This window comes from Pinus tabuliformis, chromosome 6 (genome assembly GCF_031772625.1).
Source record: "Pinus tabuliformis cultivar Carrire ecotype Pingquan chromosome 6, CPIR1, whole genome shotgun sequence".
NCBI classification, from domain to species: domain Eukaryota; kingdom Viridiplantae; phylum Streptophyta; class Pinopsida; order Pinales; family Pinaceae; genus Pinus; species Pinus tabuliformis.
The window spans coordinates 788,180,355-788,195,304 of NC_142292.1; the positions used below are offsets into that span (position 1 = coordinate 788,180,355).

Sequence of the window (14,950 nt, forward strand, 5' to 3'; positions counted from 1 at the left end):
TGGTCGAACTTGAAGAAAGAGGTGGAAAAGTTTGTTGTGGGATGTTTGAATTATCAGCAGGTAAAAGCAGAGTGTAACCATCTAGGTGGGTTATTGCAACCGATTCTGATTCTTGAGTGGGAATGGGAGGTCATTTCCATGGATTTAATTACAAGTTTTTGGAGGACATCTAAACAACATGATTCTATTATGGTTGCAGTGGACATGTTGACAAAGGTAACACACTTCATTCCATTGAAGTCTACGAATTCAACTAGTGAGGTAGAACAATTATTCTCCAGAGAGATAGTGAGGTTGCATGGTATACCTAGGAACGTTATGTCAGACATAGATTCCAAGTTCACTTTTAGGTTTTGGAAAGAGTTATTTGCAAGTTTGGGTACAACGTTGGCTTTCAGTACAACTTATCATTTGTAGAAAGATGGACATATAGAGAGGGTCAATAGGATTTTGGAGGACATGTTGAGAATGTATTTTATGCATTAGTAGCAAAAGTAGGAAGAGTATCTTCCATTGGTGGAGTTATATAATAATGGGTATCAAGAGTCACTGAGGATGAGTTTTTTTGAGGCACTTCATGGGTAAAGTTATAATACTCCTATCAGTTGGAGTGATCTAGTGAACAGGGTGTTGATTGGACTAGACATGTTGGCAAAGATGGAATAGGAATTGTAGGTAATCAAAAATAATTTAGATGTGGCACAGGACAAGGAGAAGAGCTATGGAGTTTAGCACAAGGTGTTTAAGGAGTTTCAGGTTGGGGAACAGGTGTACTCGTACATCAAGCCCAAGAAGAGATCCTTGAAGATTGGATCATGTAACAAGTTGGCACCTTGGTATTGCGAGCCTTTCAAGATTATTGAGAGGATTCAACTAGCAACCTATTGACTTGCACTTCCTTCGATAGTGAAATTTCATGAGTTTTTCCATGTGTCATTGCTTAAGAAGTATGTGAAAGATGTGATTAATTGGTTTTTATTACAAGTGGAACCTAAAGGAGAATTTTAGCTAGAACCTCGGTGCATTTTGCAGGGAAATATGTTCATGCTCCAGAATCGAGCAATCGAGCAAGTTAGGGTGCAGTGGAAGAAATATGGGCCCGATGAAGCTACATGGGAGATGGTTGATTAGATTCTTGCTATGTATCCTTCCCTATTCGCTAGTTGAGCATATGTATTTTGCTATATGTTTTGATGTTGTGTTTTGGTTATGTTTATGTATATGCATATGTATATAAATATCACGTCAAGTTGTGTTATAAAGCTCCCATAAACGGTATGGTGTTCATGATATGTTGGGTATGTCTTGAGTAGTATGATATGATGCAAATTTTTTATCGAATTGTGTTATAAAGCTTCATAGGTAACATTTGTTTGCTAGATTATAAGTGTCATTGAACACTAAGGACAGTGTTTCCCCAAGGGGGAGGGGTTTATAACAACCCCTGTTTGATTTCCTATGTAGATAAATAAAAAATAACCAAGTTCACATGATACATACTCCAAGGTGAATGTTGGGTAAAACATAGTGTTGGGGATCACTAGTGATTAATTAATGGATATGAAAATCGTCAAAGGCATTGGCAAAGGCAAAGTGGCATTAATTGATAGTAATTCTGAAAATAATGGAAAATAGGAGAAAATGAAGGTGAAAGGTCACAAAATTGCATGTGAGGAAAATTAAGGGAAAATAAAGAAAATAGAGGACTCGATGATAAAAAGGCTTCTGAAGATGAATTTATAAATTTTTTCAGTTGCGCTTTTATTGGTTAAGCTTTTGTCTGTTTAGTCTTTGGGCACTCATTATATTCTCTCACTCTCTCTCTCATATTGTTGCACACTTAGAGAAATCTTGGAGAATTTTTGGAGCATGCTTGGAGCATTCTAGTTTTCATTGGATTTGGGAAAGAAGGAATTTTTTTTAATAGGAAAGTGCAAAGGAACAATGAGATCAAAAGCTATAGTAGGATTTCTTTGTAGGTATCAATTTGCATGTATGATTTCCTGTCTTGTTTTGGCATGCATGGTATATGCATGTGGTAATTTGGTTATGATATGTCATTAGCATGTAAGATTTCTTGGATTGATAGTGGTTTTTTCTAGCCTTGCCATTTCCTGCATAGCCATGGCATTGTGGGATTTTCCACTTGTTATTTCTGATTGGTGCTAAGGTTCCTTATGGTTGTGGGTTGATTTATTAGTTCCTGGAGTCGTTGGTTGGAACAAATTCTCTAGAGACTTGGAACAACTTGGGTTGAGTTACTAGTCTTGGAGCCTTGGGTGGACAAACATTATGGAACCCTAGAAGGCTATGGGTTGTGTTAATAGTTGTTAGAGCTCTAGTTGGGACAAACACTCTTGATCCCTTGAAAAATTAGGTAGAAACTGATTTGGTAGGTGTTAGTGATGTTTGGCCATAAGGTGGAATCACTGGTTGAGAGTTGAGGTGGTTTGGCATCTAGAAGCCGTAGTTTGATTTTGTTTGTATTATTCCATGAGATCCCACATTCATGCTTGGAATATGACATGTTGGTGATTGAATGAAAGAGAGATTTGGCTCATCCCAATATATGGTCAGGTGGTATGTGGAAATCCCTGACTTGGTTGGATTTTCATATGTCAATAAGAGCTCTCTTCCTCTTGTATTTCCATGAGCAATTGTACTTGTTATTATGTGGCTTTGATGGTTGTTTTATCATGGTGTATATGTTTTTCATTTACTGGTTATATGTTTCTTATATGATGTATATTGGCTATGTCTCTCTATGTGTTTTGATTTGTTGATGAATGGTTAATGAATGCATGAGTTAATAGATTTTATTGCAACTATTATGAGAGGGAATTAGACCTTCTTGATGTTTCTCAAATGAGTACTAGACCCTTATTTTTAAATATACATTCATGACCTTTAGATTACATGTTTTCCATGTATTTGACGAAATGAATATCATGGTTAGGCCTGGTTAGGTCATGTCCTTGATCAAATTTTGTATGGATAGCTTTGTACTGATGCCATTATTGATTCTAGAAAGTCTCACTGAGTTCTAAGTAGTGGTATGGAGGCTGAACTGGAAATTAGGTTTTGATGACCACATGCTTTGAACTAAACATTTTGGGTTGAAACCCCTGGGAAGCATTCTTGTGGGAGCGGTTGGAGTCTTCCAAACAAATGGATGCCTTGCTGTGGGAGAAATTGAGGGCTCAGATTAAAAAAAGGCCATCCAACTCAGGTTTGGCCATCTAGGGTGGTTACACAGCCTCTGAGTGATCTGTAGCCCATATAGGATGTGTTGAGTTGTCAATTTGTCTTCTGTAGTTGGCCCCACTTCCTTAATGGAACCTAGAATGTTGGGTCATGTCATAGTAACGCTTCATCTCATGTTTACACTGGCATGCCAGTGAAACTATGTAAATATGGGAGGGGTGGTTACATTTATGCACTCAACCGAAGAGTACATGTTATGCATGCCATAATAATTAGTAGCTATGAAACTAATTTGATGGGAAAGATTCTACAGGCCAATAATTTAGACTAGGAATATATGAAGATTAAAAATAATTTACACAAGGAAAAACAGAACAAAACTACTAGGATTACAAATTGAGCTCATAAAATATTCTCTTATATAAAGGAAAATATTATGTGTGAGATGTACCAACAATAAGAGAAATTATTCTATAGCAAATGAACCGGGTACCATATGCTTGTCACTCCAGGTACGAGAAAACATTGACTGCAAATAAGAAACAATTTTATTGATTAGGTTTAAAGAGGGAAGTGGCTAATTATATAGTCAAGTGTATGGAATGCCATCAGGTGAAAGTTGAACATAAATACCCAACTGGTTTTCTATATCCAATTCCTATTTCAAGGTGGAAATGGGAGAAGGTATCACTTGATTTTATCACTAGTTTTCCCAGAACAACAAGAGGACATGAATCCATAATGGTTGTAGTAGGTAAGCTTACAAAGTTGGCTCATTTAGTTCTAATAAATTCAATGCATAAAGCAACAAATATTGCAGACATTTATATGTAGGAAATTGCTATGCTTCACAGGTAGTCTAAGGAAATAATTTTAGATAGAGATCCAAAATTCACATCTAATTTTTGGACCAAATTATTTAAAGGACTAGGTACCAATTTAAACTTTAGTACAACATATCATCATGATTCTGATGGATAGAATGAATGGGTAAATCGAATAATGAAGACACATTGCGGATGTACGTGATGGATAAAGCATCCAAATGAGAGGGATACCTCCATATGATGGAATTTTCATATAATAATGGGTACTAGGAATTATTAAAAATGAGTCTATTTGAGGATTTCTATGGCAGGAAATGTAATACTCCTGTGAGTTGGACTAACCTAGTGGATAGAATTATGGTGGGTCCTAAATTGCTCAAAGACATGGAAGAGAAAATGGTTAAAATCAAACAGAATATAAAAGATGCTCAAGATAGGTAGAAAATTTATGCTGACAAGAATAGGTCAAGAAAGGAATATAAATTCAGGGATCATGTATTTTTGAAAGTAAAAGTGAAAAAATAGCTCATTAAAATTGGGAAATTGTTCCAAGCTAGCAACTAGATATGGTGGGCCATTTGAGATCCTAGAGAGGATTATCCCCATTTCATATAGGTTTTCATTCCTTTCATATTTGCATATTCATGATGTATTTCATGTTTCATTTCTTAAGAAATATGTATTGGGCACTAATCATGTTGTTGATTGGAAAATGATTCAGGTGGAACCCGAGAGAGATTTTTAGGTTCAACCAGTGAAGATTTTAGACATCAAAGTCAAAGTGCTGCAAAATGGAGCCATAGGCATGGTAAAGGTACAATGGACCATGCTTGGTCTTGAGGATGTGACCTAGGAGCAAGAATAAGTCATGAGGGTAAAATACCCTCACCTTTTTTACTAATACATTATATATGTGTATATTTGTATATACGATGCATTGAGGATAATGAATACAATAAGAGAGGGGAGGGCAAGGGGGATGTGATAGCCCCAATTGTGTTGATGATGTAAATACATGTATTCTTTATATTAGGTTGGTGAGATGGAAGTAATTTATTGGTTTTCGCACCCATGTAGTTGCATATATATTGAGATGGAAATTTTTTACTAAGTGGCTAGAGGGGTCACAATGTGAATATTATAAATATTGTAAATTTGCATATCCTTATATATTAATAACATAAGGCTAGCTGTCGAGCCCACTCCGTGGAAAGAGTATGGGGACACAAATCTAAAGAAAAATGTAATGGTTGGGTATTTTGTTGAAAAGTGCACTTGGAGCCCATGAGGGTTCTAAAGGTGCCACATGGCAAGTTCGAGCCATGTTTATATTAAGAAGTGTATTTTTGGATTAGGATTTGGTTAATCATTCAGGCGATTAGTCAGTGAGTCCATGGTGGACTTTGAGACTTATCGATGGCCAGTGAGTCGTGGCATTGGACTTTAGACTGGCTGGGATGTGGTTATTAGGTTAACCATGTCGCATGGATTCATCTAGTTTATGATGAGAGCCCGTATGCTGGCTCCAAGAGCTTGGTGCTCTGAGGGTTTGATGACCTTATTTATGGCCTAGAAGCCACAGGATTCTGGTGGGAACTTGGTGTTCGATTGATGGCCTGGAGGATGCGTGGAGCCTTGGAGCAACATAGTTGTTGGGTTGGCACCTTGGCAATGTACTTGGAGGGTCCCTAGAGCCCTAGAGAAATATGATTGTTGGGTTGACATGGATGCATGGATACTTTCAGTTATCATTGCCTTGTAATTTTCGTCCCATCTCGGGAGTGTCCTGATGAGTGAACTTATGAACCACTAGGTCTATGGTTGGATGGAATGTGGAGGGTCCATAACTAGTCAACTTCTATTTGTAGATAAGTTCCCAATTCTTATAGATATTTTTATATATAATTAACATGTTGATTAATGTGCTTATGTTAAAACCCTAATTCTAGGGGTTTAGGTTAATGTTTATTAATGTACATCTATTGTGTTTTTTATTGTACTTATGGATTCTATGTGTGAAAATATAGCATTCTAGGAGGTGAGAGTTGCATTCATATTAATTACCTAGAGAGTTGCATTCATATTAATTATAACAACCATGTTCAGGTTAGAAATTATGTCTAAAACAAGAATGAACACTTCCACATTTTATGTAATTTAAGCTTAATTTTAATTATGTAGCTCTAGATATCATGGTGTTTCCAAGTTGGGGGTCGGGAACACTACATATATGTTGCAAGTGTTGTAGGGGTGAGCCCTTATTGCGACATCAAAAGTGAACCTTCAAATTAAATATTCCAACCTAGTTCAAAGAGATGTGGTAAAAATATTTGACTCACTCTGAATTATAAATAAAATATTTGCATATACTTGTAAAGTAACATAAATTTATATAACTTTAACTTTATATAATTTTAACTTTAATTTTAACTTTAACTTTATATCAACATTAACTTTATATAGCTTTCAATTTCCGCTGTGTAGAAGCTATATAATTTTAAAAATTTTAAAAATATTTCATTACAAGAATGAAATATCTATATTATTTAATATATTTTAATATTAAATTCATATGGGAAAAAGTTAAAAATAAATAATTATATTTCAAAATAGAAATCTATTTCAATATCAAATTTATATCTAAAAAATATATATATTAATGTATTAATGTTGACGATGGTAAAATATTTCAAAACCTAAAAAGTAGGAGTAATTAAAAGTAATAACATTTATTTTCTCTCTAAAAATAATTAAAAACATTTATTTGCTTCCTAGAAAAATAACAAAAGAAAGAAAATTTATTTATTTAGGTCATGAATAAAACATTTCAACATACAAGGCTATGCAGATCATAGTAAAACATTTCAATATACAAAGTTAAATAACAGTGATGTATATTTAAAAATACATTAATAAGAAGAAAAACATTTTAATATGAACAATGTGATCCACAAATAAAATATTTCAATGACTATGTTAAATAAAATATTTCAACTTTAACTATTAACATAATATTATGGTTTAAAAAGGCTATGCATATACTATATACAGTGAATGAAAAAAATATATGGTTTAAAAATTTCAATTGATTAAATTATTCTACATTTTTGTTTCAAATCTAACAATTATTTGTTAGAATTGCAACTTTAAACTCTGTAGTTTACACAATCTAAGTGCCCTAGGGGATTTTCAAGGATTAAGAAATGCAATTTAAAAAATGAAAAATTATATATGTTATACATTCATTTTAATCATAGATTTATTAAAGGTGGAGAGGAATCAAATCTCCAGCTGTACGAATCCTTTGTCAAGGATTAAAAATGCAATTTAACAAATGAAAAATTATACATGCTATACATATATTTTAATCATAATTTTATTAAAGTTAAAGAGGGATCAAATCTTTGACTGTACAAATCTTTTTTCAAGTTTTATACTTGATAAAAGAAAATCACCTCAAAAGACTTATCCTCTTTACACTAGTTAAATTCATGATTTATAGTAATTTTTCATTTTTTTTATAATGAAATTTCATACATCATTAAATTCTTTAGATTTTTTTTTCTTTGTCTGTAAAAACATAAAATCTAAAACTAATATTAATTTCTTTAATAAGTTTATTATTGGCCCATAAAAATCATAAAGTTTATAATATTATCATCTAATCTAAACTTATTTAATTAAGTTTAATAATTCCATAATAATTAATACAATCACATTAAAAATATTAATGTGGTTGATATAGCCAAAGGCTTCATAAATACAACAAAAGAACTATTGCATAATTAATAATGTCTTACTAATGCACACATTTACTTGATTAACCATGTAAAAAGGTTATGGGTGAAATTTAACTTGAGAAAAAAATAAAAAAAATTACACACCATATTGTAAAATGGACCATTTTGCTAAATAAAATTTGTTTATTTATTAATTTTTCATTCTAATTAGAATATGAACTTACGATAATTGAAATAATCTCAAATCCCTAGGAAATTGGTGGGCTAGAGACACATGACATGAATCTAATTTAACTTGAGGAAAAAAAGGAATTACTCATCTCATTGTAAAATAGACCATTTTGAGTTTGCTTGGGGTAACTCAATTGACAATGGTCTTCGAAATGAAGTCTCACTAAACTAGAAGTCTTGTGTTCAAATCTTGTGCCACCCCGATTTGCCTGAGAAGTTCGACATGAGGAAGATGTAGTCCTACCAAGCTTACACAAAAAATAGATCATTTTGTTAAACAAAATTTGCTTGTATATTAATTTCCCTATCTAATTAGAATATGAAGTTATTAAAATTGGAATAATCTCAAATCCCTAGCACTAATCTAATTTTTTAAATTGATCAAAAGTCAATGCAGCCTAACAAACTATGTAAGACACTATTAGAATTGCTTGTATATTAATTTCCTAGTCTAATTGAAATATGAAGTTATTAGAATTGGAATAATCTCAAATCCCTATCACTAATATATTTTTTTTAATTTATTAAAAGTCAATACAACCTAGCAAGCTATGTAACACACTATTAGAATTGTGCTATCCCCAGATCGAGGTGAGAAATTTGACATAATGAAGATGTAGTCCTACCAAGCTTAGAAAAAAAATAGACCATTTTGTTAAATAAAATTTGCTTGTATATTAATTTCCCTATCTAATTAGAATATGAACTTATTAGAATTGGAATAATCTCATATCCCTAGCACTAATCTAATTTTTTAAATTTATTAAAAGTCAATTTATATAACTTTAACTTTATATAACTTTAACTTTAATTTTAACTTTAACTTTATATCAACTTTAACTTTATATAGCTTTCACTTTCCACTATGTGAAAGCTATATAATTTTTATATTTTAAAAAATATTTCATTACAAGAATGAAATATCTACATTATTTAATATATTTGAATATTAAATTCATATGAGAAAAAGTTAAAAATAATTATATTCTACATTTTTGTTTCCATTTATATAACTTTAACTTTATATAACTTTAACTTTAACTTTATATCACCTTAAAAAATATTTCATTACAAAAATGAAATATCTATATTATTTAATATATTTTAATATTAAATTCATATGGGAAAAAGTTAAAAATAATTATATTCTATATTTTTGTTTCCATTTATATAACTTTAACTTTATATAACTTTAACTTTAATTTTAACTTTAACTTTATATCAACTTTAACTTTATATAGCTTTCACTTTCCACTGTGTGGAAGCTATATAATTTTTATATTTTAAAAAATATTTCATTACAAGAATGAAATATCTATATTATTTAATATATTTTAATATTAAATTCATATGGGAAAAAGTTAAAAATAAATAATTATATCTCAAAATAGAAATATATTTCAATATCAACTTTTTATATATATATGTCGACCATGATAAAATATTTCAAAACCTAAAAAGTAGGAGTAATTAAAAGTAATAACATTTATTTTCTCTCTAAAAACAATTAAAAGCATTTATTTGCTTCCTAGAAAAATAAGAAAGAAAATTTATTTATCTAGGTCCTAAATAAAACATCTCAACATACAAGGCTATGTAGATCATAATAAAACATTTCAATATACAAAGTTAAATAATAGTGATTTATATTTAAAAATACATTAGTAAGAAGAAAAACATTTTAATATGAACAATGTGATCCACAAATAAAATATTTCAATAACTATGTTAAATAAAATATTTCAACTTTAACTATTAACATATTATTATGGTTTAAAAAAAGGCTATGCATATATTATATACAGTGAATGAAAAAAATATATGGTTTAAAAATTTCAATTGATTAAATTATTCTACATTTTTGTTTCAAATCTAACAACTATTTGTTAGAATTGCAACTTTAAACTCTATAGTTTACACAATCGAGGTGCCTTAGGGGATTTTCAAGGATTAAGAAATGCAATTTAAAAAATGAAAAATTATATATGTTATACATTCATTTTAATCATAGATTTATTAAAGGTGGAGAGGAATCAAATCCCAATTGTACAAATCCTTTGTCAAGGATTAAGAAATGCAATTTAACAAATGAAAAATTATACATGCTATACATATATTTTAATCATAAATTTATTAAAGTTAAAGAGGGATCAAAAGTCCTACCAAGGTTATACAAAAAATAGACCATTTTGTTAAACAAAATTTGCGTGTATATTAATTTCCCAATCTAATTAGAATATGAAGTTATTAGAATTGGAATAATCTCAAATCCCTAGCACTAATCTAATTTTTTAAATTTATTGAAAGTCAATTTATATAACTTTAACTTTAAATTTAATTTAACTTTATATCAACTTTGACTTTATATAGCTTTCACTTTCCACTGTGTGGAAGCTATAGAATTTTTATATTTTTAAAAATATTTCATTAAAAGAATGAAATATCTATATTATTTAATATATTTTAATATTAAATTCATATGGGAAAAAGTTAAAAATAAACAATAATATCTCAAAATCGAAATCTATTTCAATATCAACTTTTTATATATATATATATATATGTATGTTGACCATGATAAAATATTTCAAAACCTAAAAAGTAGGAGTAATTAAAAGTAATAACATTTATTTTCTCTTTAAAAATAATTAAAAACATCTATTTGCTTTCTAGAAAAATAACAAAAGAAAGAAAATTTATTTATCTAGGCCATAAATAAAACATTTCAACATACAAGGCTATGTAGATCATAATAAAACATTTCAATATACAAAGTTAAATAACAGTGATGTATATTTAAAAATACATTAATAAGAAGAAAAACATTTTAATATGAACAATGCGATCCACAAATAAAATATTTCAATGACTATGTTAAATAAAATATTTCAACTTTAACTATTAACATATTATTATGGTTTAAAAAGGCTATGCCTATATCATATACAGTGAATGAAAACAATATATTGTTTAAAAATTTCAATTGATTAAATTATTCTACATTTTTGTTTCAAATCTAACAACTATTTGTTAGAATTGCAACTTTAAATTCTATAGTTTACACAATCCAGGTGCCCTAAGGGATTTTCAAGGATTAAGAAATGCAATTTAAAAATGAAAAATTATATATGTTATACATTCATTTTAATCAAATCTCGAGTTGTACAAATCCTTTATCAAGGATTAAAAGATGCAATTTAACAAATGAAAAATTATACACGCTATACATTTATTTTAATCATAAATTTATTAAAGTTAAAGAGGGATCAAAAGTCCTACCAAGGTTACACAAAAAATAGATCATTTTGTTAAACAAAATTTGCTTGTATATTAATTTCCCCATCTAATTAGAATATGAAGTTATTAGAATTGGAATAATCTCAAATCCCTAGCACTAATCTAATTTTTTAAATTTATTAAAAGTCAATGCAACCTAACAAACTATGTAAGACACTATTAGAATTGCTCGTATATTAATTTCCCCGTCTAATTAAAATATGAAGTTATTAGAATTGGAATAATCTCAAATCCCTATCACTAATATATATTTTTTAATTTATTAAAAGTCATTACAACCTAGCAAGCTATGTAACACACTATTAGAATTGTGCTATCCCGGGATCCACGTGAGAAGTTTGACATAATGAAGATGTAGTCCCACCAAGGTTACAGAAAATAATGAAGATGTAGTCCTACCAAGGTTACAGAAAATAGACCATTTTGTTAAATAAAATTTGCTTGTATATTAATTTCCCTATCTAATTAGAATATGAACTTATTAGAATTGGAATAATCTCAAATCCCTGGCACTAATATAATTTTTTAAATTTATTAAGAGTAAATGCAACCTAACAAACTATGTAACACATTATTAGAATTGTGTTATGATGAAGATGTAGTCCTACCAAGTTAAAAAAGAGGACCATTTTGCTAAATAAAATTTGCTTGTATATTAATTTCTTCATCTAATTAGAATATGAAGTTATTAGAATTAGAATAATCTCAAACCACTCACTATTTTTTTTTTTAGTTTATTAAAAGTCAATGGAATCTAGCAAACTATATAACACACTATTAAAATTGGAATAATTTCAAATTTCTAACAAAAAATTATTTTTAAAATTTATCAAAAATCGATGCAACCTAACAAACTATGTAATGCACTCTAACATTTGAAAAATATTCCAAAAATTATATGTTAAATATATTCCCTTAAAAATCAATGTAATTCTCAATTTAAAAAATATAATAAAAAAGTCAACCAGTACTCATCCAACCTAAACTTACCTAAGTTGAAGTAAGGAACATTAGGCAATAATTTGTCATCGTGATCATGCTGGAACTCCGGTCGTTTATCCCCGACAACGACCGCTCCGGCTGCTGCGGTTGTGGTGCGGGGACGTGGAATGCTAGGACGACGAGTCGTCTCTGCCCGCGCTCCCACTTCAAAATAAAAATAAAAAAACAGTTGAAAGGCACCCATCAACAAAATTGGAAATTATTTTTAATCCTTGATGCAGGATTATTAATTTTAATGCATGATGATGCAGAATTCACAGCGACGGGATGGGCTGATGGCCAGTGAGGGTGATGGGACACCGAGGCATGGTCGGTAATTCACAGCGTTCACGGTGTGAATGACAGAAACGTCAGGAAATACAAGTGCTGGAATGATAGTTGGGTGGAATCCTGCATGGCGTTCACTGTTTATAGATTGCCACCGAATGTGATCATCAAAATTGTCAAAATCCTCTCACATCTCGTTCACTCAGGGATTACAATGGAGGGCCACCCACAAAGTAGGGTTAAGAACTGGCGTGAGGGTACGTGGTGCGCACATCTCTCGATCCATTACAGCAGTTATAAAGGATTCAAGAAATCTGCTTTTTCTGCACAGGTTTCCTAATTTTCGCGACACACCGAAGCGGGCTGCTCAAGCTGCTGATTTGAGCTGTGAAAGCCCGGAGCGGATTAGTAGGTATCACAAAAATCCGAAAGTGAATTCGATTCGGGATTCTTCGGTTGCTTAGAAAACTGCTGAAAATTGTTCTTGCCATGGAGCCGATCAATGGAAAAGAGGGTAATCGCGATGAAGAGGAGGGATGCGGCGAGGAAGTTTCTCCTTCCAAATGGTTCCGCTACGATTCCCCCGTGACTCAGGTGGTATTGATTGCGCTGGTCTGCTTTTGCTGCCCCGGCATGTTCAACGCTCTCTCCGGAATGGGGGGGGGGCGGCCAGGAAAACGACCAGGCCGCGAACGACGCCAACACTGCCCTGTACACGACGTTCGCAGTGTTCGGCATTTTGGGTGGTGGGATTTACAACCTCCTCGGCCCTCACGCGACCCTCTTCGTTGGCTGCTCCACTTATGTCCTCTATGTCGGTTCCTTTCTCTACTACAATCATCATCAGACCGAGACGTTTGCTGTTATTGCAGGTGGCGTTCTGGGCGTGGGAGGCGGATTGCTATGGGCTGGACAAGGATCAATCATGACCTCGTATCCCACAGAGGACAAGAAGGGCAGATACATTTCTCTGTTCTGGAGTATATTCAATCTGGGAGGAGTCATAGGCGGTTTCATTCCCTTTATATTGAATTATCACAGCACGGCCGGGTCCGTGAGCGACGGGACCTATATAGCCTTCATGTGCTTCATGGCCACTGGGGCTTTTCTGAGTTTGGCCTTGCTTCCACCCAATAAAGTGGTCAGGAGCGATGGCAGCAGGGCTACTCTGATTAAGTATTCCAATGTAAGCACCGAGGCCATGGAAATTCTCAAGCTATTCTTCAACTGGAAAATGCTACTGCTCGTCCCTGCTTCATGGGCCAGCAACTTCTTTTACACTTATCAATTCAATAACGTCAATGGAAAACTCTTTACGGTGAGGACCAGAGGGTTCAACAATGTGTTTTACTGGGGCGCACAGACGTTCGGATCTGTGGCAATTGGGTATGTTCTTGATTCCAGCTTCCAGAGCAGGAAGAAAAGAGGGTTTCTGGGCTTGGCCATCGTTGCAGTGCTCAGGACTGCAGTATGGGGAGGAGGGCTCGCCAATCAACTGAGATATAGCAGAGATAAGCCCTTACAGGAGATCGATTTCAAAGACTCCGGCTCTGCTTTTGCTGGGCCGTTTGTTCTATATTTCAGCTATGGATTAATGGACTCCATGTTCCAGACTCTGTGTTATTGGACGATTGGAGCTTTGGCAGATGATTCCCAAACTCTGAGCAGATACAGTGGATTCTACAAAGGGGTGCAGAGTGCAGGAGCAGCGGTGGCCTGGCAGACTGACAAGCAAAATGTTTCTCTGCTGGGGGAGTTAATAATCAACTGGACTCTCACTACAATCAGCTTCCCGCTATTGTTTATCCTTATTGCTTTGGCTGTAAATGATGGTAGCACTGCTACTGCCACTGAACCCAAAACCTGTTGGAAATGTATCGAGATGGACGGAAACGGTGAACCTGTATCTTGACTACGAGTACATAAGTCCATGCAAGGATCGAATTCTCAAAAACAATCGTTCACATGAACGGAAACTCTCGGGAACTAATGGTTTATGCATTTGGTTATGCTTTTTTATGGTCTACTATAGATTTTGTTTGAATTTTTGCTTTATTTTTGGTGTATTATTGGTTTTTTTAGCCCTAGACCAAGGGTAAAAAATGTGTAAAAAAATGGCTTGTTCTAGTGGTATATGTTCACAGTTGGATTGTTCACGGTGGGATAAATTGTTAGATTGTTAGATTTTGGCAAGTCAATTATCTAACTACCTGTATATACAACACCGCCCAAAAATCTTGATAAATTTAATAGGCTAGTTCAGTTACAGTTATCCAAAAACGCACATATAAAACCCCTTGACCCATAAGCAAACCCCTTGCATATATGACCATTAGCAAACTAATTACATAAAACCCCTTACATTTTTGACCCATAAACGCG

At 32.5% G+C, this 14,950-nt stretch overlaps 1 pseudogene; it reads left to right on the forward strand.

Annotated features, from left to right (window-relative positions):
- The first annotated feature begins 12,594 nt into the window (after positions 1-12,594).
- On the forward strand, positions 12,595-14,671 carry LOC149261116 (UNC93-like protein 1 pseudogene; annotated as a pseudogene).
- The last annotated feature ends 279 nt before the right edge of the window (positions 14,672-14,950 follow it).